This window comes from Megascapheus bottae, chromosome 6, assembly GCF_031878675.1.
Source record: "Megascapheus bottae isolate mThoBot1 chromosome 6, mThoBot2.hap1, whole genome shotgun sequence".
Classification (NCBI taxonomy): domain Eukaryota; kingdom Metazoa; phylum Chordata; class Mammalia; order Rodentia; family Geomyidae; genus Megascapheus; species Megascapheus bottae.
In genome coordinates, this window is record NC_143514.1 from 33,093,030 (window position 1) to 33,118,726 (window position 25,697).

General features: G+C 37.1%; 1 long non-coding RNA gene across 1 annotated transcript; it reads left to right on the forward strand.

Moving 5' to 3' along the window:
* Window positions 1–813: 813 nt before the first annotated feature.
* LOC150061625 (uncharacterized) lies at window positions 814–23,656 on the forward strand. Its single transcript, XR_016535935.1, has 3 exons — window positions 814–901; window positions 19,471–19,524; window positions 23,417–23,656. It is a non-coding gene; the product is annotated as an uncharacterized LOC150061625 (long non-coding RNA).
* The last annotated feature ends 2,041 nt before the right edge of the window (window positions 23,657–25,697 follow it).

The window sequence follows — 25,697 nt, forward strand, 5'->3', positions numbered from 1 at the left end:
AATTGCCTTTCTACATTACAGCCTCAATACATAAACTGTTGTTGCCTCCTTGTGAAATGGAAGTCTTCCAGCTTGTTCTGTTGGACTCAGGACACAGAATGAATGGAAGAGCATCAATCATCCTTGCTTATAATTCATTTCATGTTTTTTTCTGTCCGAATTACTTGTTTTAAAGAACTACAGATGGGGTGACTTGAATATCTGTCAAAGCAATGCTATCAAAGTGGGCTTATTCCAGTGGCAGGAGTTTAGAGGCCAACTGCTTATTTTCTCTTTTCTTATACACAGGTATTTTCAGTGCCTCATCTTTTAAAGCAGTATTTTTCTAAAAGAAAGAATCTGCGAGAAAAATAGCAGCTCAATAAATAAGCCACTCAATCAATACAGCGATAGTCGCCTGCATCAGAAGGCCGACACCGAGCAGATACAGAAAGAACATAATGATAAGTTGTTTTGAATGATCTGGCAGTTCAGTGATGTGTTTAACCAGGAAGATAAGGACAAGAGGTCAACATGGTCATAATGATGGAGGGAGAGGGAGCAGGAGAAAGGGAGTAATCGTCAGAAGTAGGAAGAGGCCTTTTGAAAGCAAAGGGAAAATGTGATGTTTGGGAAGCAGACAGTGGTAAGTGGTTCTTAGGTAATAGAGATGTGCAGGAGATTCAGGGGGATCACAGGAACCGCTTCTATGACTCTAAGGACATGATGTGCAGGGATAGTGTCTCTTTGCTAAGAACCGATTTCCTTCATCCTTCAAAGCTCATTAATCGATCTGTGCTTGACTCTCTAACACATACTCTCGTTACAGAATGATCTTCCAACAACATATTGGAACACATTTTTTTCATGTATCATCTATATAAAGAGACACAAAAGTGAGCAGATAGGAAAACAGAGCTGGGTAAGCTGTAGCAATTTTCCACTAGGCCTTTTCTCCATTTTGCCCTTATCCTGGTGGTGGGGGAAAGTGATGGGAAAAGTAAAGATGTCCCATGCACTTCCCTCTGGCAAAAGCTGAGTCTCAGGAAAACCATCATTCAGAATCTGAGTCTGTTTCTAGAAGGCAGAGAAGGAGTCTATTTCTCGTCAAGATCTGTTGCTAACTGGCTCATTATAAAGCAGATGTAAAAAGAGCCGCAGTCCATGGTTGTGTTAAAGGGAAAAAGAGAGTTTGCTGAGGATTTGAGGTGAACCCAGAGAAACAGTGCTGAGACAGCACGTCCCTCTGGTAAGGAGCCTGCTTCCCAGAGCAAGAGATGCAGAGACGTATGCCCACATGCTGTGCACACCCACGTCTGATGGGGAAACATTATTAATCCACAGAAAGACATCTCCTTTTACTCAACATGTGGACACTCAAAGTGCACGCCTCTCTTCACTCTTATTTATGCCATGTGAGACATAAACATGGAGGACCGTAAGAAAATCGATGGAGAATGGGGAATGTTCTTTTGAGTCTTCCTGTATCCTTCATCAGCCCTACTCAGAAGAATTAGACATTTGAAGGTTCAGTGTCTCAAGCTTATATTCCCAACTACATGGGAGGAATAAATCAGGAGGACCTTGGCTCAGGGTCAGCCCAGAACAAAATGACAAGGCTCAATTTGAACAAACAAGCCAGGTTTATTGGGCCATACCTCAATTTCCAGATATCCCAGAGGCATAGGATGAGGATCCTTGCATCGCCCTGGGGGAAAAAAAAGTGAGATCCAATTCGAAGAATATCCTAAGAGCAAAAATGTTTGAAGTTATTGTTCAAGTGGTAGAACACTTTCTTAACAAGCATGTGAGGCCATGTGTTCAAAACCTCTGTATGGGGTTAGGCCAGGAGTTTGGCCTAGTGGTAGAGGGCTTGCCTAGCATGCATTAAGACCAGGGTTCGATTCCTTGGTACCACATACATAGAAAAGTGGTACTGTGGCTCAAGTGGTAGGGCTCTAGCCTTGAGAAAGCCCACGAACAGTGCTCAGGCCCTGAGCTCAAGCCCCAGAACTGGCAAAAAAAATGACAGCAACAAAACAAAAGCAAAACACCTCAATACCAATGAAAGAAAGAAAGTAGGGAGAAGAATTAAGAAAATCTGTTTGAAATGAGGCTAAACTCTTAACAGTAAGATTCGATTTGTGATCAGCACGCTAAGTAGAATTCATCAGGATAGTCTGGAGTATTGTGTTAACGGACAACTTTCTTGCCACCAGAAAGGAAAGGGGAGTTGCTCACCACTGAAAAACATTTTCAGTTGCAAAATGAATTTCTTCCCTAAGTCACCAGCACGAGCTATCTCAAGAGACGAGCTATCTCAAGAGACAGCAGCCCCTACCTCCAACCAGTCTACAGGTGGGGCACAGCCAACCCAAATCCCAGGCAAGGTGCCATCAGGGACTTTTCCAAAATAAAGCCTAGAGTGTGATGGCCAAAAGTGTACCAGCTCTGAGGTCCAGGCCTTTCTGCTTGCATGCCCAGTCTGGACCCAACCATTGATCCATTAAGCACCATCCCCAGCCAGCTGCAGGGGTGGGCAGCACATAGAAGAGATCGGGCAGCCTAGATTCCCTACATCTGCACAGCGGGGCCTCGGAATTGAAATCCTCACCTTCTGGTGACTGCTGGGTTAATAACTTCGGTTAAGCCTAGACAGCATAAGGGTCACCTGTGGTAATGGTGTAAGCCCACAAATGGCAGAACCTGCTTCAAAGTCTGTCTTGTTGGTGTCCAGGGCCAAGAGAGACAAGAAAATAACAAATATTCATTGAAGATAATAATATGCAGAGCGCCATCTGAACATAAGGGGCTTCAAGGGTGGGCACCAGCTAGAGTGCATTGTGTGGGGGTTCAGTAAGGTATCTCTAGGAGCAAGTCATTGGACAGCCTGTGGGCCATAGTAGTCCCCAAACCAATGAGATTCTCCTCACTGCCTGAATGAGTGCTCTGCTCAAAGCATTGTGAGGAATTGGGCACTGCTATGGGAGGGAGCCTTGATACTGACTGTCGAGCGAAGCACTTTTTATATGCTTTCAGTGGCTTTACGGAGTCTCTGGTGAAGGGCCAAGATCTTTTCTCACTTCTGCACAAGTAAGGGCCCCACACTCCGGGTGTGCAGGACACCTTGAATGGGGTCTCCTGGGATGGCCTGCCTCAGCTTAGTGGCAGGGTACTGGATTGTCCTGTCTTTCCTGCACCCTCAGTCTGGAGAGCAGGTGCATTGGGTGAAGGTTTCTTGTGCTTCCCAGCTGGTGGAAAGCCCAAGAAGTTAGCTACAGAAGCCCAGCCTCCAGGATCAAGACACCAGAGCTTCGCAGTTAGCATGGAGCAGGTCCAGGCAGCCCAGGGCCTGCTGCACTACTGGCTTTGCCAGCGATGTGCCCAGCTGCTGCTGGCTATGGAATGCCAAGATGAAGCCAAGGCGGCCTTCCCAAAGCGGCAGCAACTACAAGTGCATCATCTCCAAGGCTCAGCGCTCTGGGCGGCTGCCCCGAATGTGGGATTCTCTTAATCAAGATATAACGTCATCAGACTTTAGAAGAGCCCTAACAAACACATCCAGATTTGAAAAATTTCCATGGCAGAAATACTTCCAGACAGACTCGAGGAGCAATACCGTACAAAATGAAGAGATAAACTTGGCTTTCCAAATAGGAAGCAGACCCAGAAAACGACCTGGTTACAGTATTAAAGGAAAGTGCCTCAGAAGGCAAAATTAGGTGACCGTGAGTTGGGAACCAAGAGCCATAGAGAACCATTCAAGGCCTACTAATTAATGTTGTATTCTATCATAGATTTTTTGAGGAGGGGATGCGGGTAAGATCTCAGGAGCAGAAGATGCGCTTATCTTACTAGCTTCAATCCTGGGAAAAGAGAAAAGGAAAGAAGAGAAGGAAGGAAGGAGACTTGCAAGGAAAGAAGAGAAGGAGAGAGGGAAGGAAGGTGAGAGGGTGTGAACAAGAATACAAATCAAGATGCATAGCATACTTGCTATGTAAAAATAATTCATGTCATCAGAAACTGAAATTGGCTGGGCACAGTGGCTCTCGCCTGTAATCCTAGTTACTTAGGAGGATAAGATCTGAGGATCATGGTTCAAAGCCAGCCTGGGCACTAAAATCCCTGAGATTCTTATCTCCAATTAACCACCCAAAAGCCAGAAGTGGCGCTGTGGCTCAAGGGTAGAGAGGTAGCCTTGGGCTGAAGAGCCCAGTGACAGCACCCATGCCAAAGGGTAGGGTGGTAACGTTGATTGAACATCATATAGAGCAATGTGATCATTTGTCATAATCAGTAGAAACCTTGGGCTCTACTAGCAGAGATCTGCAATAGAGCAAAATTTTGATACATAAGGCCATATAGTATGAAGCTAATTGAAAGGACCTCCAGGATATTGAAACAAAAGCCATATAATGAATGATTGTTATCCTTAATGTACTATGTTGTCTCTCATCTCCTTTGCTGTCCCTTGGATATCTCATATTGTTACAGTATCTCACTTTGTTATCTGATATATTGAATTTATTTGTATTTGGTTATTTGAAATTTGATAGGGAAGGGGGGAAAACCAAGATGGGTGGAGGGGTGGGGGGGGAGGGTAATGGGTACCAAGACATATGAAAGGGTATCAATGTATGTGAATTAATGCACCTTCTATCTGGCAAATATCATGTAACCCTTTTATTAATTACAATAAAAAATTTAAAAAAAAAACAAAATGAACACCAAAAAGAAAAAGAAAAATAATGGAAGGATAGAGATATTAGGTCAACTAGGTAAAGCTAACTTTGAAACTAGTAGCTGGATCAATGTCAAAATCATATTAGCAAGTTATTTTGACACATTTCCAAAGCTCACAATGGTATGCTATATAAGGAATAAAGATAATAAAGGAAATGTCTTAAATATGTGGTGGGGGGCAGTTAGAACTGGAGTTTGTTACATTTGCACTTGAGACATGCCCTCAACCTGATTAAAATAAAAAGTCTGTTTTCCTTTTGTTTTCAAAATTATTCTTCTACCAAAGGGGAAAAAAATAGATTGATACTCTTAATCTACAAAAACAGAAAAATATACTATTTTGTAGTAGAAATTTTTCTAAGAAGAATCTATTAATCTACTTAGCACATTGAAAAACATAAACGTTAATCACTTAATTTTAATATTTTCATGACTCACAAGAGGTTTTTCACATCTTATTTGTATTTTGCTATGAAATAGGCATGGTATTTTTCCAAAGAAAAAGTTAAATTTGTTCAAAGTTACCTGAAGGTTAGTAGCAAAGCCCAATACTCAAACCCAGTTCTGACTCCAAATCCAATCTCCTCTCACTATATCACACTAAAAAGCTGTGGTAAGTACATAGGAAAGTCAGTTCAGTTTATCAGTGAATGAATGATCTGCAAGCACAGCAGTATTTCCTAACAAACCATAGCCATAAAAGCTCCATCTGGAACAAATGGCCCAATTTCAGAAATACAGGCCACATAAAAATCATGCGTAACCTAGAAATTAGAAAGGAAAACTCCCAACACTACTGAGTGATAGCCACTCTCACTAAGTGGCTTCCTTGACTTTGGAAGAAGCAGTGCATTCATTCATTATAATCATGCACATAGTCTCACCTCCCAACTCACGGCCATATACATAAAAAGAGAAAAAAATCCTCTGAACAATTTCATTATATCTTTCATGATTTTTTGGCCTTTTTTATGCCAATAACTTTGAGTCAATGTAATTCCTATGTTGGAAAGCTGTTAGTTTCAGTTGAAAGGTCAGGAGCAGCACAGGAGACTGCTAAGACCACTTGGATATAGAGAATGATCTTTCTGTTATGGGGAGAATTCTGAAGGAAGCAGCCGATGGTGATCATAAGAGAAAGCCTAGAGTGAATGTTGGAAATGAACTTTGCAACTTGTGGGAGAGGAGAGTCAAGGGGAGGTAAAGCAGGAGAAAATGAGGGAGAGGGTAACACTTCAACAAAAAATGTACCCATTTCCTTACATATATAACTGTAACCCCCCTGTATATCACCTGTATAATAAAATAATATTTTTTTTAAAAAAAGAAAGATGACAGGAGGAAAGACACAGGATCTTAAAAGTAGTTGATATCAAAGGAGGGAGGAACCATGGCAGTGATTTAGAAATGTAATCAGAAGCTATCAGTAGATTAAAATAATAGTTTGGAAATCTGGAAAGTTGTACTAATAATACACACACACACACACACACATACACACACACACACACACACACACACACACACACACACACACACACACTGGAAAACATGGACTATCTTAATCCAGGTTCACATTTTGTGTTGTTAATAGATGGATGATCTAATACCCTGTACTTTCTGGTATTAAACAAAATATATTTCAATATTCCCTATAAGGAAAGTTTGTTAAAAACCCCAAAATGACATACATGCATATCTGTATTTAATCAAGTTAGATTATAGAAAATATAAAAGGAAAAGAACTTAAATCTCACTATGAGGAAAGAATCAGACAAGTCAAGAATAAGGACTATTGCATATAATCACATGTTGAATAAGGGATGTTGCACATAGTCATATGTTGATGGTATCAACATGATGCAACAAAGTGGAAACTCTTCTGAAGTCCAAAAGAGACCAGGAATTGAATGCAACATAATCCTCTTAGCATAAGCGAAAACTAAAGGCCAAAAATTCTCAAGTGACTTACCACAATGTACACTTTAATTAACCATAGCACTATGTTTAAAATCGAGTTTTCTTATTTCCTATACAAAGTTCATTTCATTGCTGGACACAGGCTATTTATATGAAACATGTCTATTATGTAGGAAAATTAAAATAACTAAGTATATAGGACATAGGAAGGAAATGCTAATTTTTGCTTTTTTTAACTAGTGGAGTTTATTAACTTATTTAATGGGCCTATGAGGGTGGACTACTTTTTCTCTTAATGAGAAGAATTCCAAGGCACAGGCTATTATTGCCTTTTCTATCCTTAATAATTAAAAGTCATCTTCTACTTCTCCAACAATTAAAAGTACAACTAAGTAGCCACAGTAGAAAGCACAAAGGACTTATTCTTGTCTTCTTTGTTATAAAATTCTATGCTGCTTCCCAGAGACAGAAATGTAAGAAGAAGCTGAAATAAGAATAAACATGTACAGTTACTATACATGGAAAATTTCTGTGACTTAGGTCCATTATTGTCTCTCTGTCTCCCTCCACAGTTGATATTCTATTCTTTCTATTACTGAGAGAATATGTATTCATATTGTACCAGAATTTCCCAAACTGGTAATCACAGATAGCCAAAATTAGCAAAGTCTCAATTCTTTTTCTGTCTAGCAAGCAGACTGGAGCTGTAGATATACTTTCTCATCAGTCATTGGCTTACAATTTTACTTCCTTGCTTTAAATGAGATTTTATCTTCCCGTTTGTTTATAGTAATATTGTATATGATCAGTTCTGGAACAATGAATGACAAGAACATTCTGTGATATTTCATACAAAATGATCCTTTGGTTTCAATATGTTTTTTGACCAAATCTTTTATGTTAAAAACAAGTACAGGAAAGTATCAAAAAGTTGAGTTTGATTTCTCTGCTCGACATTGTCCACATGGTAAATAAGTATTGGCATTTTTCCTGGGGCCTGGGTAAAATCCCTGAGCCTCTTTGTGTTCAAGGCTAGTGCAAGAAGTAGAATAAAAAGCTAAAATATGCCAGATTTATGTCCAACACCTTGGAGAATTGAATAATAGATTTGCTCCCTCCCTCCCTCCCTCCCTCCCTCCCTCTCTCCCTCCCTCCCTCCCTCCCTCTCTCCCTCTCTCTCTCTCCCTCTCCCTCTCCCTCTCCCTCTCCCTCTCCCTCTCCCTCTCCCTCTCTCTCCTCTTCCTCTCCCTCTCTCCCTCTGCAGTACTGGGCTTAAAACTCAGAACTTTGTTCTGTTGCGCCGTATTTTCATCTCTAGAATCTGCACTTTGGTTTAGTCTAACATTGTAAATTTGTAACAGGTCAGGTTCTAGCTGTTATTTATTGTGAAAGTAAAAAACAAAATCAGTTATCAAATGGCTATATATAAACACTGAGTAATAGAATTGAAACAGAGCAGTCTCATTATTTTAGACAATGAAGAAATTATTTAGTTCTTGTTTAAATCTACCTAAAGGTAACTGATTTTTTTTCTAAACCAGAAAAAGAATTTATTTATATTAAATTTTTTGATTAAGGAAAAAGTTAAAGTAAAATAAGAAGAGTATAGAATAGAAATTCACCTGCTATGCATTCATGTGCAAAATGTCATGTTTGATAATTAGGACATTGCACCTTTAAAGATGTAGAAACTTTCTGTACTTTCCTTCCTTTTTCTCCCATAGGAAGTCTATCTGTTTTATGTATTTTATTCCTAAAGCCTCCTAGTTTTGCAAACTAACCTGATTTTTGTAGTGAACCAAAAGGCACATTTGAGGTTCTTTCTATTTCAACGGGGTCTTGCTGTGTAATCAAGGCTGGCCTGAAACTCCTAATCTTCCTGCCTCAGTTTCCCAAGGGCTAGGACTATAAGTATGCTCTGTGAGGAAATCCAGAAAAGTTCTTAAAATATAGAATAAAGGAAAACTGTAGAAGGAAGTGAGACCGGTGATAATATCATGAAGAGAGAAATAAACTGAAACATAATTGAAGAATTTTCAACAGACTGGAAACTATAGAGGTAGAAAACTTACCAATTACCACATAAGATTAAAAAGACCAGGATACAGGTACATAGGCATGAATCAATGAGAGGTGTCAAGTAGAAAGAAAGAAATCCAATGAGCATTAAAACTAAAATACAAATGTAAATGTAAGCCTAAAATCCTCCTAGGAATTTCTAAATTTAGCATTTACTAAATTTAAGAAGGGAAAGATGATGCCGTGAGAATAATATTCCATATGAACCAACAGAAAGAAATTTTCAATTATACAACTATACAAAGGTTCAGACACATAGCACTAAGATTTCCAAACATATTTACTTGGAAGTTTATTCAAGAGAATAAAGCTCAAAGCAAGATAAGGAAAAAAACCCATGTGGCAAGTATTGAAACTAAATGTCTATATGTATATGTGTATATATGTATGCATATATATACACCCTAATAGGTACAGAAATATAAAAATTATTAAAGTCTAAAGTAACTAATCACATACATAGAAAACTAAAACTATTGCATAACTTAATAAAATAATCATGTAAATCTATTCTAGAGTTCATGTCATCAAATCTGACAGGCCAGATGTTATTACTTTACAGTTTTTCTCAGTTGCACAAAGAAGTCACAAGGAACTTTCCAAGTTAAAGAGGCTATCTAGATCCAATTATGATGTAAAAAGTATCCAATCACCTTTACAGGAGTGCATTGTAGCCATTTTAGGAAAGCAAAATCTGCCTCAACAGATTAACTCCAAATAAGGAAATGCCTATCTTCTAGCTTCATCTCTCCTTATAGCCACTTTGTTAATGAGCTCATTAAATGTACACAGAGAGCTGGGGAGAGTGACTGACATGTGCAGAGCACGCATGCATCTGTCCACCTGGTCACCAAGTCTTTGTCGTAGTATATTCTTTTTGGAGTTCAAAATAGAGGATGACTTATCTCAAAATCCTTTGTTTAAAGAAGTACATAATAAATTATGTACTGGCAAAAAGGCCAGAATATTTTTCAAAGGCTTTACCAACTTTTACTTTTATAAAATACAGAAAGAATATACAGGAGTTTAATCTAAATCAGATCAATTGATATAGACTAATATGAAAGATACTATAAAAATATACAGAAGATTAGCGATCTTGGCTCTTAGGAGGCTGAGGAAGGAGGGTTGTGAGTTCATGGTCACTTGGACTACAGAATGAGGCCTTGTTTCATAAAATTCGGGAAAAAAAAGAAAGAGGAAGAGGGGGAGGAAGGCAGGGAGAGAAAAAGAAAATGGAAGGAAGGAAGGAGAGAAGGAAGGAAGAAAGAAAGGATATGGACAGTGAGGAAAATGGGTCACCATAGAGTATTGTGATTTTCTCACTTAGGTAATATGTGCTATAAGAATAAAGAGAAGTTCTTGGAGATATAAACATAACTACATAGACATAAAAATATATGATGAGATTTATACTCTACAGACATAATGTTATATAGATTGATATGTATCTATGATATACAAACCCTCAGCTTAACTTTAATTATGTTCTAAAATCTATGTGCCAGTGATTATATAGAGAGAATCCCTTCTTGAATACTTGTTTTTAAACATGACATTTGAAATATGATGTAAAAATCAATGTTAATAAAGTCTTAAAAAGAATGAAGAGAAGTGTTGGCTAGAGTTAAGACTGAGGAAATGAGTTTATATGAGGCAGGTGTATAGTGAGAAAGGTAGTATACATTAATTTCAGAAGGATATCAAAATTTGTGGAATGAACAGAATAAAGAAAGCCTTTCAAGATAGCTGGGTATCCAAAGATAGAGTATATGAAAGGCAAAACACCATGAACATCAGGGAGGAAGTGATTTGAAGATAATGGAAATAGCCAAAATAGAACTTAAAAAGAAAAAAAAGAAAATCCATCAGTTACCAAGTCACAAAACAATTTAGGATCATTAAGTTTTATTGACTTAATGACAAAGGCATCATTAGAACTATTATAATGAACAGTCTCAGTGATGACTTGAAGTCACATTATAATTAAGGAGTAAATTGAGGAGGAGAAACTATAAACATAAATGTAAAGGACAATTTTAAAAGTGAAAGGAGGAAGGGTTAGGGATATAAGGTTAGATATAATGTTGATATTTTCAAGAAGAGATACTTATAACACAGTCATGAGGAAGAAAGACAAACTTGAGAGGCATATTCTTAAATAGGAAGAACGTTTTCAATTGATGTTCTTTTTTTTTAAAGTAAGGCTGGGAGCTATTAGTTGCACTATGTGTTCCAACAATACATGTTGAAGATCTGACTCTGAAAAAATATCTGTGAATGAAAACTTATTTGAAAACAGTGTCTTTGAAGGTGTAATCCATTTAAGTTAAATTTAATCTGAACTTGAGTGGCCACGTGTGCAATGATAAATATGCAAAAAGTGTTTGCTGCCACATTTGATTTCAGACTTTGTCTCTGGTAACTGTGAAAAATATATGTATTTTGTTTATAGCCATTCAGGCTGGTCATTTGTTGTGGTAATTCAAGGGGAAACTTAAAGAGAAAATCAAGCAAATAGAAGAGAGTTTCTAGTTGTTAGTTTCCTCACAATTACTTGTATTTCCACTGTGAAGTAAAAAAGAACGTGTAAGAGGATGGTAGGGGAGAGATCTGAGAGACTAATGCTGATCTTTATTGTGCAGGCTATGTGAGATGATCAGGAATATGTAGAAAAGTTGCCAGCCTCACCTGTCAAATACAGTTTCTTCCAAATCAACATCCCAAATTGAAATCTCTCAGATTCCTCTTCTGAGTACCAGATAGACCCCAATGCCTGGATGGCCAATACCTTATTTTTTTCTGTCACAAAGTATTTGATAATGTCTGTGAGTATTTCCAAGGCTTTGTTCAATGTCATGTGAGTTGTCTACAATGGGTTGCCCTACTCAAGAAAGCACACCGTAATATTTTGGAGAGAGAGCAAGAAACAATTTTTGTAAAAGTAAATGATTTTTGAATATGGTTGTTATATTATTAGCAATCAACTATTTGGGAAATACTTGGCAAAACATAAATCATATTGCCTATATTTTTAAAATATGAAATAAGAAAACTTATGAGTTCTAAACATTTGATTTTATGATTATGTTGAAACTGTAAATATCAATATTCATCAAATATATCCAGATTTCAATTTCTTATATGTGCAACATCTGGGGAATAATGAAATAGAGCTTACATAATGTACACATATATTAAAATATCACATCGTGTGACATACATATGATTTTACACTTTTTGTATCCATTTAAAAAGATATTGGGGGAAAAGATGCATTGGGAAATAAAGGTTTTGCTGTGAGATAACTGACACAATTACTCAGTAAAAGAATCATGAGAACAGATGAAACTACTTGGTCAACACTATCTTAGCTTGTTCAGAGCTGAAGAATTTGAGAAACCAATCAGTTGGTCAATCTATAAATCCTCCAACTTTTTAGGATCAGACAATGAATGTGAGTCTAGTAATTGTCATGTCTTGATCAAAGACTGGTCAGAAGCTGGTTAAGAGCCTCTATATAGCTTCCCTATATAGAGGCTATCTGCTTGGTCAATGGGTGGAGGCTAAGGAGAGGATGTTAAGGGTTTGACAGCATTTATATTGGTAGTTTCAGCATAGAACCCAATTTCAATTGGCCTTTCAGAGTTCCTTAAAGATTCTACAGAGTAACATTCACATTTTGTTTTGGAACAATACATAAACAATAACAAAGCTATAGATTCTGATATGAACTGGTTAACTTGGAATTCATTTAACAAAATATTTTTTTACTTGGAGCAAATTTTAGCTAAAGGATTTTTCTTTTTGATTGAGGTCAGGTTATATGAATACTGATTAAGACTTGCTAGTTTTACTGTACTAGCTCCGGCCTGGGAAACAGAAAGTTGTCACTCATAGTATGTTCAGCTGGTCCCATTCTAGTTCATAGTCTAATCTCCCTTACGAATCTTAATGATTTCAATTGCAAATTACTTTGCCCAATGACATTAATTCTCACTGCCTAAATTATTGGCTATTCAAAAGTAAGAGAGTTCAAATTAATAATGTTTTACTCTAGTGTTCTTCAATATCTTTTAGTCAGTTGCTCCTTTTTCTCATAAATGATTTGTAATGCAAATGAAAGAATCTGAGAAGTCACAAGTCAGATTCTGACCTCTTAAATTAACTTCATTTAAATAGTTATAAGTACAAGAAAGAGCAGACCTTCTTGCTTTTGGGGTGAAAAGAATCACAATTTGAAATGTCAGTTGCCTCAGGCAGGCACATCACATTGAGTTGTATTTAAAGATAGCTTAAAGGAAGCTTCACACAGAATTATAATAGAAATGTCACTGAAGTCATCTCTTTTCATCTGTAGCAGAAAAAAAAGAGAAAAATTTTAGCATTACTTAACATTGGAAAAAATGGTTCATGGACATATAACATCCCACTAATTTTAGCTCTATAACAGTGTTTTTCTAGAAAGGAAAAAATGACCTATAAAGTTATTAAAGAATTTGGTATACTATCAGTGTAAGAGTAAACTGATGTCATAAAAATTTATAGAGATAAAAATCAATTCAGTAATTTTCTTGGCAATAATAATTGTGGTTAATGATTATTTAAGGCAGACAGAAGAATAAATTTTGAAATCCAAAAACATAAATTGTGGAAATGGCTGCCTTGGAACAAATAGTTTGAAAAGAAAGTCTCTCCAATTTTGAGTAGGTCCAGCTAACATTCAGATGTCACTCCAGCTATATTTTCTCATGACTAATTCTTTGTAACACTGATGGGGGAACAAAAGGCTTTTCTTCCCCAAACAGATAAACTTACATACAAGACAAAAGATACAGAAATCAGAAAGTGCCAAAGGGGTGGCACTGGAGGGGAGTAAAATAACCAACAACCGTGTTACCATTTCTTGGCGTTCCTTTAGATAAACATCATTTTTATGAGCATATACACGTAGCTATTGCATATGATCCTATTTCCAGCTAAAAGTTAAAGAAATTCACAAGGCTTAAAACTTGTTTAATGCTGAGTGCGGTGGCTCATGCCTTTAATCCTAGCTACTATTCAGGAGGCTGAGATTTGAGGATGGCAGTTCAAAGCCAGCCAAGACACTAAAGAATGAGAGACTGTTATCTCCAATTAACTTCTAGAAAATGGGTAGTGGGGCTGTGGCTCAAAGGGTAGGGTGGTATCCTTGAGCTGAAGAGCTCAGGGACAGCCACCAAGCCAGACCAAGTCCCATGACTGACCAAAAAAAAAAAAAAAAACATTTGTTTAAAACCCAGAACTACAGGAGGGTGGGGGGAAGGGTAATGGGTACCAAGACATGTGAAAGGGTATCAATGTATGTGAATTAATGCACTTTCTATCTGGCAAATATCATGTAACCCTTTTATTAATTACAATAAAAAATTAAAAATTAAAAAAATTTAAAAAAACCCCAGAACTACAATATCACAGCCCCCTCATACACTGGATACAGGAACCTATATTATCTTTTCACACTATGTAATAGACACAAAGTCCCTTTAATAGGAGAGATAAGATTCCTGCATTAAGGTCTTCTATGAAAAAAAACAATTTTTTTCAAGCTTTTTAAACATTCTATTTTCTCAGAACTTCATAGGGTTGTACAAGGTTTTATACAATTCAACATGACCAGGGCTTTAAAAATCTGGATTAAACTGGAATTTGGCTGCAGCATATTAGGAACACACAGTGTTTAAGAATATGATTATATTGATGTGGTAGAAACAATAAAAAAAGTTCATGATCAAATATCATACAACAGGATAGATTTCAGAAATTATCCTTGGGAAGGAAACAATTTTTTTGATTGACCTAAAAAAAATACTTAGAGAAGTGAATGCTCATGTCCAGTTTCTAGATGAAAAAAATTCAATTTAAATACTTTTTAAAATTTGTCTATTCTCCTCCACCTATATATTCATGCGCCAAGTACAGTTCCTGTCAAATACAGAACTTGACCATGATATAAAAATAATTTGAGGGGCTGGGAGTTTGGCCTAGTGGTAAGAGTGCTTGCCTAGCATGCATGAAGACTAGGGTTCGATTCCTCAGCACTCCACATACATAGAAAAAGCCAGAAGTGGTGCTGTTGCTCAAGTGGTAGAGTGCTAGCTTTGAGAAAGCCCAAGGACAACACTCAGGCCCTGAGCTCAAGCCACAGGACTGGCAAAAAAAAAATAATAATAATTTGAAAGATTAATACAGAAAAAGAAGCTGCCAATTAACAGAAGATACCATAAAAATAGAAATTCTTCCGATTCCAAAAGAAAAGAACTAAATATATAAAATGAAAATGTGTCAAATCTAAGCAGCAATACAAACTAATAAGCTCATAGTTTTGAATATAAAAATAAACTTTCTAAATATAAAATATAAAGAAAATTATCCTAACAAATGTAAAAAATGGTACAAGTAGTCTACTTACAGAGGAATAAATCTGAATTGTCAGTAAACCTATGAATAACATTCCGTCTCATTAGAACTCCTCCAAGAATTCTTCTTTCTGCTCTATCAAATTCACAAAGCTTAAACTTGTTTAAGAGAGCTCTATGTTTAGCCTTTTAAGGAATTGCCATACTGCTTTTCAGAGTGTTTGAACTAGTTTACACTCCCACTAGCAATGTAGTAGCATTCCCTTTTGCCCACATCCTGCCAGCATCTATTGTTATTAGATTTCTTGATAATGGTCATTCTTTCTAACTGGAGTGAGATGGAATCTGAGTTGTTTTGATTTGCATTTCTTTTATGACCAGAGATGTTGAACATTTCTTCATGTGTCTATTGGCCATTATTATTTCCTCTTCAGAGAAATCTCTAAGTCTTCAGCCCACCTTTTAATGGGATGGTTGTTTTTTTTTTTTGAGAGGTTCAATGTTTTGGACTGTAGGTATGTTTTTAGATATGATGCTGCTGTCTGTTGAATGGCTAGTGAAGATCTCCCACTCTGTGGGCTTTCTATTTAACTTCCTATGTCCTTTGCCATATAGAAGCTTTGCAGTTTAATGCAATCCCATTTGTCCCAACTTTAATTTGCTGCGCTTCTGGGCCTTATGGAGACCGTGTCATGAGAAAGGGTATCAATGATTGTGAAGTTATGCACCTTCTATCTGGTGAATATAATGTAACCCTTCTATTAATCACAATAAAAAATTATTTAATAAAAAAAAGAAAGGCCAAGGAGCCCTAGTGCATCTCCTATTCTTTAACTCAGGGTCTTTGATCCATTTGGAATTGATTCAGGTGCAGGGTGACATAGAAGGATCCAACTTTAGTTTTGTACAGGTGCTTAACCAGTTCTGCCAGCACCATTTGTTGCAGAGACTATCTTTCTTCCATCCTGTTCTTTTAGCTCCCTTATTGAAGATTAGGTGGCTGTAGGTCTGTGGGTTGATTTCTGAGTCTTCAGTTCTATTCCATTGGTCCTCAGGCTGGTTTGTGTGCCAGTCCAAGCTGTTTTGGTTAGTATACCTCTGTAATAGAATCTGAAGTTTGGTATTGAAATTCCCCCAGAGCTGTTCTTTCTGCTAAGGATTGTTTTTGCTATTTGGGTTCTTTTGTTATTCCATATGAATTTTTGGGTTGCTTCCTGTATTTCATTAAAGAATGACATTGGGGGGGCCGGGAGTTTGGCCTAGTGGTAGAGTGCTTGCCTAGCATGCACGAAGACCGGGGTTTGATTCTTTGGTACCCCACATACATAGCAAAAAGCTGGAAGTGGTGCTGAGGCTCAAGTGGTAGAGTGCTAGCCTTGAGAAAGTCCAAGGACAGTGCTCAAGCCCTGAGCCCAAGCCCAGGACTGGCAAAAAAAAAAATTACAAAGAATGACATTGGGATATTGATGGGTATGACACTGAATTTGTAGATAATCTTTGGCAGGATTACCATTTTCATGATTTTAATTCTTCCAATCCAGGAGCATGGGAGGTTTTTCTATTTCCTTAGTTCTGCTTTGATTCCCTTCCTCAGGTTTTTAAAGTTTTCATCATAAACATTCGTATTTTCTTTGTTAATTCTTAAATATTTTATTTTTGTGTGGCTATTGCAAAAAAAGTTGCTTTTCTGATTTCAGCCACACATCAAAAAGCCATTGACTTTTTTAATTGTAATAGAAGGGTTACATTATATTCACCAGATATGTATTACTTCACCAACATCGATTCCCTTTCTCATGTTTATGTCCCCATTCCCCCCACCCCCTCTCAATCATCTTGTTTTCCCCCTTCCCTATTCTATTTCAAATAAACATATATACAATATATCAGATAACAAGGGAAGATACTGTAACAACATGAGATAACCAAGGGTCAACAAAAGAGATGAGGAATAACGTATTACATTAAGAGCAACAATCATTATTGGATATATTTGTATTTGGTTATCTGAAATTGGATAGGGAACGGGGAAAATAAGATGAGGGGTGGGGATGGGGAGGAGGGAAATGGGGACCAAGACATATGAAAGGGTATCAATGTATGGGAATTAATGCACCATCTATCTGGCAAATATCATGTAACCCTTCTATTAATTACAATAAAAATATATGGAAAAAAATAAAATAAATAAAAAAGGCCATATAGTAGGACGCTAAATGAAAGGATCTCTAGGATATAGAAACATAAGCCATATAATGAATGATTGTTCTTCTTAAGGTACTATGTTATCTCTCATCTCTTTTGCTGTCCCTTGGTTATCTCATATTGTTACAGTATCTCACTTTGTTACCTGATATATCTGTATATATTTGTATTTGGTTATTTGAAATTGGATAGAGAATGGGGGAAAACAAGATGAGGGGTGGGGGAAATGGGGACTAAGACATGTGAAAGGGTATCAATGTATGGGAATTAATGCACCATCTATCTGGCAAATATCATGTAACCCTTCTATTAATTACAATAAAAAATATATGGAAAAAAAAGAACAACAATCACACATTATATGGCTCTTGTTTCCTAGAGGTCCTTTCATTTAGCCTCATCCTCTATGGCCTTGTGTATCTAAGTTTTGCCCTATTGTAAACCCCTGCTAGGAGAGTCCAAGGTTTATACTAATATTGACAAATGAGGGAAATCATTGAACCTATGTTCCTTTGAGTCTGGAAAGCCATTGATTTTTGAGGGTTAATTTTATACCCTGCTACTTTGCAAAAGTTTCACATCCATTCAAATAACTTGGGAGTCATGTCTATAGAGTTCCTTAAATACAGAATGATGTCATCTGCAAAGAGTGAAAGTTTAACTTCATCTTTCCTGGGCATTTACCCAAATGTCCATAAACAAGGGCATACTAAAGCCACTAGCACAACCATGTTCATTGAAGCATTATTTACCATAGATAAGGTATGGAACCAACTCAGGTGCCCCTCAGTAGATGATTGATTCAAGACTTGCCACTTATACACAATGGAATTCTATGCTGCCATCAGAAAGAATGACATCGCCCCATTCGTAAAGAAATGAAAAGACTTGGAAAAAATCATATTAAGCAAGCCAGATCCAAAGAAACATAGGTTCCATGATTTTCCTCATTTGCAATAAGTAGTACACATCTAGGATTCTCATAGCAGAGGACCACAATAGTTCAATAGCTATGTACATATGGCCATATAGGATGAGGATAATGAAATGAACTCCAGAATATAGAAACAATTGTTTTATTTTTGTGTTTGTTGTTCTAAACCTACGGTGTGATGTTATTTCTTCTCTCTTCTCTCTCTCTCTCATGCACGCACACACACACACACACACACACCTTTTTTGTTTTGTTTTGTTTTGTTTCTTTCCTTATGGTTTAGCTCATGTCACTGTATCTGACTTTGGTACCTGGTATGTGTTATATACATTTATTTGTTTATTTGAAATAGAGAAGGGAAGGGGAAAACAAGATGATTGGGAAGGATGGGGGAGGGAAAATGAGAGAAACACATGGGAAGGAGTACCAAGGTTCAAGGAGTAATGTACCAAATGTAACTTTCTATCACCCCAACATTAAAATACAACTGAAAAAAGACCGCAAACAAGGAACCATGTTATCTTTTTTACTATGAGGTAGACCTAAGGATTCTTCAAGATCATGTAAATATGTTCACTTTCATAGAGGGAAAGAGACTTTTCAGGTATGATTAAGAATTAAGACAAGGGGGCCAGGAGTTTGGCCTAGTGGTAGAGTGTTTACCTAGCATGCACAAAGACACGGAGTTTGATTCCTCGGTGGCACACACATAGAAAAAAGATGGAAGTAGTGCTGTGGCTCAAGGGTAAAGTTCTAGCCTTGAAAAAACCAAAGACAGTGGTCAGTCCCTGAGCTCAAGCCCAGGACTGGCATAAAAAAAAGGGGGGGGGATTTATTCTTGGTTCTTCCTGTGAGATTAATGTAATTATAACATCGTAATTAAAGACAAGAAAGGCAGGAGAATCAGAGAACAAAATGGGATAACAGAGGATTCAGAGAAGGGAAAGAAATTGGAAGGTGCTATTCTGCTGATTTCAAAGATGGAGAAAGGTACCACAAGCCACTGAAAGCAAGCAGCCTCCAAAAAGTAGTAAAAGAAACAGTCTCCCCTATAGCCTGGAATGAGAACACAGCCCTGTGACCACACCTATATGATAATAAATGTGTGTTGCTTCAGATAATTACCTTTGCAATAATTTGCTACACTGCAACAAAAAACTCATTCAAAAAACAATTGGACAGCTTTTCAATTATATTTGTTCTATATCTTAGTGATTTTGCTGCCAAGAATGGATGGAAAAGGAGTAGCAGGAAGAGTTCACATGGGTAAGTAAAGGTTGTTCCCTGCAATATTATCAATAGGTAATGCTTGAAAGCTATCTATTGTCAGACAATAGAGATTATATTACAAAATAATTTCAATTTTGTGGATCTTCAGTAAAAAAAAAGTAACACAACACCATCAGTCTTAAAACAACTGTTGAAATGTATTTAAAAATGAAATTGTTTTCTTTTTAAGATAATTTACAAAGAATTGAAGGTAGCTTGCCAGTTTTAAGTTTTCTTAAATATCTTTTAAAATTATAAAGTTGTAAAATTTATTTCCAACGTAATGCCTAGTGAGTATCATTGTTGCCTTAGTTTCTCCTTTGTCCTGCTATTTCCATGATTCTCTTCCCCTTCCACAGATCAAATAAACTTATAAATAAGACAGAGTACAGCAAATTAAACCAGTAAAGAAAATAGCAATAACTGTATACAGTACATAATAAGAACCTCGTTTCCAATTCTTGCAGTTCATTTTGATGTGCTTCATTATATATGGTCCTATGCACTTAGCTATTGGGCTATTGTGATTCCGTGCTAAGAAGGGACATATTCTTGTTATTACAAATGAAGTAAACCATACCACCTATATTTCTTTGGGCTTGGTTTGCTTCGCATAATATAACAAAATTATAATCTTATATGTGACTAAAATTAAGTTGCTCTGTGTAGTAGAATTACTGGTAACGTTTACACTTTAATCTAGAAAAAAATTATGGGGCCGGGAGTTTGGCCTAGTGGTAGAGTGCTTGCCTAGCATGCACGACTACCCAGGTGCGATTCCTCTGTACCACATACATAGAAAAAAGCCGGAAGTGGTGCTGAGGCTCAGGCGGTAGAGCTCTAGCCTTGGGAAAGTCCAAGGACAGTGCTCAGGCCCTGAGCTCAAGCCCAGAACTGGCAAAAAAAAAATTACGATGAGAAAGTCATTAGTATATGGTATAATGTCTACATATTGTTAATATAAATATGTATAAATTTTGCCAAAAATATTTTAAGTGTATATATTTAATACATATTTTAAAATATGTATTTATATCATATTAGCATATGAATATATCTGATGTAATTAGGTACATAAGCACCAGTATCACTTTTTTTTGGAACTTTAACTGTGGGCCTGGGCCTTGCCCCTGAACTCTTCAGCTCCAGATCATAGCCCTACCCCTTGAGTCACAGCGCCACTTCCGATTTTCTAGTGGTTAATTGGAGATAAGAGTTTCACATTCTTTAATGCCCTGGCTGGCTCAAATTTCAGCCTTCTGAATAACTAGGATTATAGGTGTGAGCCACCACACCTGGCAGTATCACTTTTTTTTGTTGTGAACGTGATGTACAAAAGGGTTACAATTAAGAACTCAGATTATGAGTAAATTATTTTAAGCAGTGTCACCCCCGCCTCATTTTCTTCTGATTTTCCCTCCCAGCCCTCCTCCTTCCAAGCTGTGAACTTCATTTCCAACGTAGTGTCCAGTGTGTATTACTGCCGAATTAATTCACCCTTTGTCCCACACTTTCTGTGCTTCCAGTATCACTTATCACATAGTATAATAGCCTCAAGATATAGTGTAATAGCTTTCCTCTACAATTAACAATTTCAATTCTTTCAATATTTGGAAACTTATTCGCATCAGCTCTAAAATTACCAGCTTTTTACTGGTTGAGATGGAGTTTTGCTAACTTTTTGCTTACACTGGCCTTAAATCATAAGCCTCCCAATATTTGCCCTTTTTCTTTTTTTAATTGATTTTCCTTGTCAGGATGATTGATGTACAGAGGGCTTTCAGTTGCATATAGAAGGTAATAAGTACTTTTCTGGATGAACATTGTTGCCCCCTCTCATGTCCCCCCCCCACCCTTACTCCAAGTTGTAAAGTTCATTTCCAAGATAAGTATCGCTGCTGCATTTGGTTCACCCTTTGTCCTTTGTTTAACATTTTGTTGTTCCCCTTCTCTTCCCTAATTTAAAAATATATATATACAATACTCCAGGTATCAACATCAGATATACAATGAAAAATCCGAATGGTAATAATGTGGGTGAAATCTCAAAGAATGTACTCAAAAGCATGAAAATAGAAAAGGACATATGTAAACACTTCGGTGAAATCAGCCAAATAATTTAATTAAAAAAAGTAATTTAACTCAGAACGTCAATCAACAGCTCAGTGAAATAAGGCAGACAGTGCAAAGCCTGAGGGAAAAATTCAGTATGATATAGTGAAAAATTATACCAAAGTTCTGAAAATAAAAAACTCATATATGTCAAATAAAATTTCAGTTGACTGCATCTCCAGAAGATTGCAAGGTATCAGAGCTTGAAGCCAAAATACAATAAGTTGGGCTAAGAACTTATGAGATAAAATAGCTAAGCTTAAAAGTTTGATAAAAATGGAGTTAAAAATTGTGTCACAAATTTGAGTAGATGTCATGAAGTATAGACAAGTCTCATTAATTTCATATTTTCTTCTATAAGCTAAAATTCTAGAGGACCCCAAATTCATAGTTCTTATCTCAGATTGATTCACTTCATCATCACTCTTTAAGCTTAAGCAGGCCTATTAAATTACATAAAAAGGATCATAGAATACACCTATATACTTTCTACTTGGTCCTTGGAAATGTATACAGATCTTACCCGTATGTAAAGAGAGAGGAACAGGTGTAGTGGCTCACATCCGTAATACAGGTATTGAGAAGACAGAAATAGTTCCGGGGCAACCAGGGAAAAACTTGGTGAATTTCTTCAATCTCAAAATCAATACTCATTGTACTCATAAACTGACGTGTTGAAACCCCTTTGTACATAAAGCAAACAGCAGAAAAACAAAAGCAAGCTGTCTGTGATGGCTCATGTTTGCAGTCTTATCTATTCAAGAGGTGGTGATAGAAGGATAGACATGGGAAGAACAAGATTCACCTCTGGCTCTGGAATTAAGACCTCATCTGAGAAACAAAGCAAAAAAGGTTGAATATGTGGCTGCCATAGTACAGGGCTTACCAACAATTTTCAATCCAATAGCTCACATACCTAGACCACAGTAGAATGGACGATGTCAAACTCTTCTCTCAGTTATAGTTTTACTTTTGAACCTTTTTATTATTTTAATTTTAAAGTGATAAAAATAGAGGGATTACACTTACATAAATCAGGCAAAGAGTACTTTTCCTTTTGGGTAATGTCACTCTCTCTTTAATCTTTTTTTATTTATTTATTTTTTGCCAGTTCTGGGACTTGAAACTCAGGGCCTGGGCACTGTCCTTAGACAATTTTTGCTCAAAGAAAGCACTCTGCCACTTGAGCCACAGCACAAATTCAGGCTTTTTCTGAGTATGTGGTTCCAGGGAATCAAGCCCAGGGCTTTTTGCGTGCTACTCAAGCAAGCTATGCCTAGGCCATGCTCCTGGCCCTCTCTTTAATATTTCAGATATGTAAATCAGTATTAAGGATGAATGATATCAAAAACGGGAAAGCCTTAGAAAAGGCTTTAACACCATGCATTATATAACATTATATAATTTAAGCATTATAGATGTTTTGGTAATATTTTTGTGTAATTATGTAAAAGTGCATAAGCAAAACCATTAAAATACCATTCTTGTGTAATGGCATTTGTGTTGTAGTTTTTTGTATAATTATGTTACTCACCTGTGAGATACAATTTATCCGTGGTGAAAGTGCGAGGTCAGTATTTGTCCTTGATGCTTCCTCCCAGCTGTTTATTGCTTTGCTGCCACATCTTCTTTGCATCAGATGGTAGGGTCACAGTTCTCCCCGGGACAGAAGTTAAGCATTGTTAAAATACTGTTAAATACTGTTTACTCTTATTGATAAGCCTCTGAAATACTATATTTTTTCTTGTCATGCACACATATGTTGGGTGCTGAGAAGACTAACAGCTTACTAAGACTTACTGACAGTTGTGGGATCCTCTTCCTGGTCGAGGCTGCATGACTCTAACTCCAGAAGGCACTGCCTATCCTTTGTCACAACGGAAAAAATAACGGACACAATTACCATTCCTCCCAATCCTTGCCTCAGACCAGACAGATGTATGAAGAGGAGGACATAAACTTACCAGAAGCCCTGTGACTGGTGGAAACATAATCCTTCATTTGCATAATAAACTGTACCGTGATTACCGCATACATCAGAAAAACTTTGATATTAGTGAAAACACCTTGTTCTTTCACTCTTCTGGCTATATATAATCAAGTGTTCGGTTCATTTTGTGAGAAAATGGGAAATAACACTTACTGCTTGTTTCTATGATTGTTACAGCATCAGGTCCAAATAAAGTGATCTAGAATTTCTCCCTTTGCTGAGCTAAAAATGAAAAAAGAAGAAATTGTAGAGGCTGGAAGGAAGCTTAACTGACTGCAGGTCAACATCAGGGCCAGCAAGCTGTGTAGTCCGGGGGAAACTGGCAAGAATAGTAAACTTAAGCAGTGACTGCAGCATAGAGTATTTGTGGGCAGTGGAGAGCTGTAAGGTTTCTTCCGATCCGCTGAGTAAGATGAACGTTTATACCTAAGATCCCAAGGTCCGTGTTACCACTCTAGCTGTCTGGGCCTGAGGACCCGAATCCATGCTGCGTCTTAGCAATTCAGACCTCAAGCTGCAATCCTGAGGTCTGAACACCTGTGCAAGTGCCCTACCTGGCAAAGGTCCACGCCTACCTGGAACTGTTCACTGTCACCTACCCACACACGAGTGTTTTCACCTGCCTGTAATGTCTATCTGGGTAGAACAAAAACTCCAGTCAGGGGGCTGTGACCTTCAACTTTCTTAGTCCCTATTGCTCTGAGATTTTTCTAATCTGCTTCCTTAAGAACAAAGTGTGCTGGGCAAGCCAGGAGATAGATTCATTATAGGAGAAGTACTTAAAGGATTATTGAGTGATAATGATTTCAAGTGTTAATCTTCCAGATCACACAAGGACTTATGAAGCTCTTGATTTACAACACCTAGAGGCCAATATACATTGTATTCTTATGGTAACTAATCTTAAATCATGAAAAAAAAAAGTTTAGCCAGGCCTGGTGAAACATGTTTGTAATTACAGCACTAGGGAGGCTGAGACAAGAGGATCATGAATTGGAGACAGCCTGGATACAAAGCAAGACTGTCTTAAAAACAAGCACACAAAATCTCACCATTTCTCAGCACAAAATGTAGGAAAGATAGGTATACTTTTCTTTAAAAACATATATTAAAGTTATTGAATATATTTTAGTGATATTAGACACACGTTTTTGAGGACTTTTCATGTAGAGATGCATTAGCTACATTTGGCTATTTAAAGGCAGATGAAGTGGTGCAGTGGCTCATGGGGTAGAGTGATAGTCTTGAGTTGAAGAGCTGAGGGACAGCCCCCAGACCCAGAGTTCAAGTCCCACCACCAAAAAAAAAAAAAGAATTCTTTATAAAGGCAGCTGAGCGCAAAGAACATGAATTGTAAGTAGAACTTTAATTTCTGTCACTGCTACTAGCTGTATGACATCTGACTTAATAATCTTAATAAATGTCAGCTTTCTTAACCATAAAGTGGGTATAATATTAGAGAATATGAGAATTAAATGATGAAAAGCATACAAATACTTGTCTACTATCTCTCAAGTAACTAAGAACTCTACATTTCAGCAAGTATTAGTCATCAAAACTCAATACATGTTCATCAAAGCAATACTCTTTCTAATTCTGGGGCCAGGAGCATAGCCTAGTGGTAGAGTGCTTGTCTACCATGCAGGAAGCCCAGGGTTCAATTCCTTGGTACCACATACACAGAAAATCTCAGAAGTGGTGTTGTGGCTCAAGTGGTACAGTGCTAGCTTTGGAAAAGGCTTCAAACCCTGAGTTCAAGCTCCAGGAGTGGCAAAAAAAAAATAACATACTGACAATCAAATTGAAAAAAAATTTATAAAGGAAATGAAGAAAAATTCACTCAATTCAGTAGCCCAGACATTTGCACTGCCATTCTTTTCATGTATATTCATATATATTTAACTCCAAAATAGGATTAATCTATGTTTATCTTTTATTTTATTGATATCTAATGATAGACTTCTTTTTTCATGACTTGTATTCATTCATAAACTAGCCAGGAAAATGAAAAGGTGGGTCTTACTTCTTGAGCCAGTAAGAGAGCAGAAGTAAAGGATCTAGACTCACT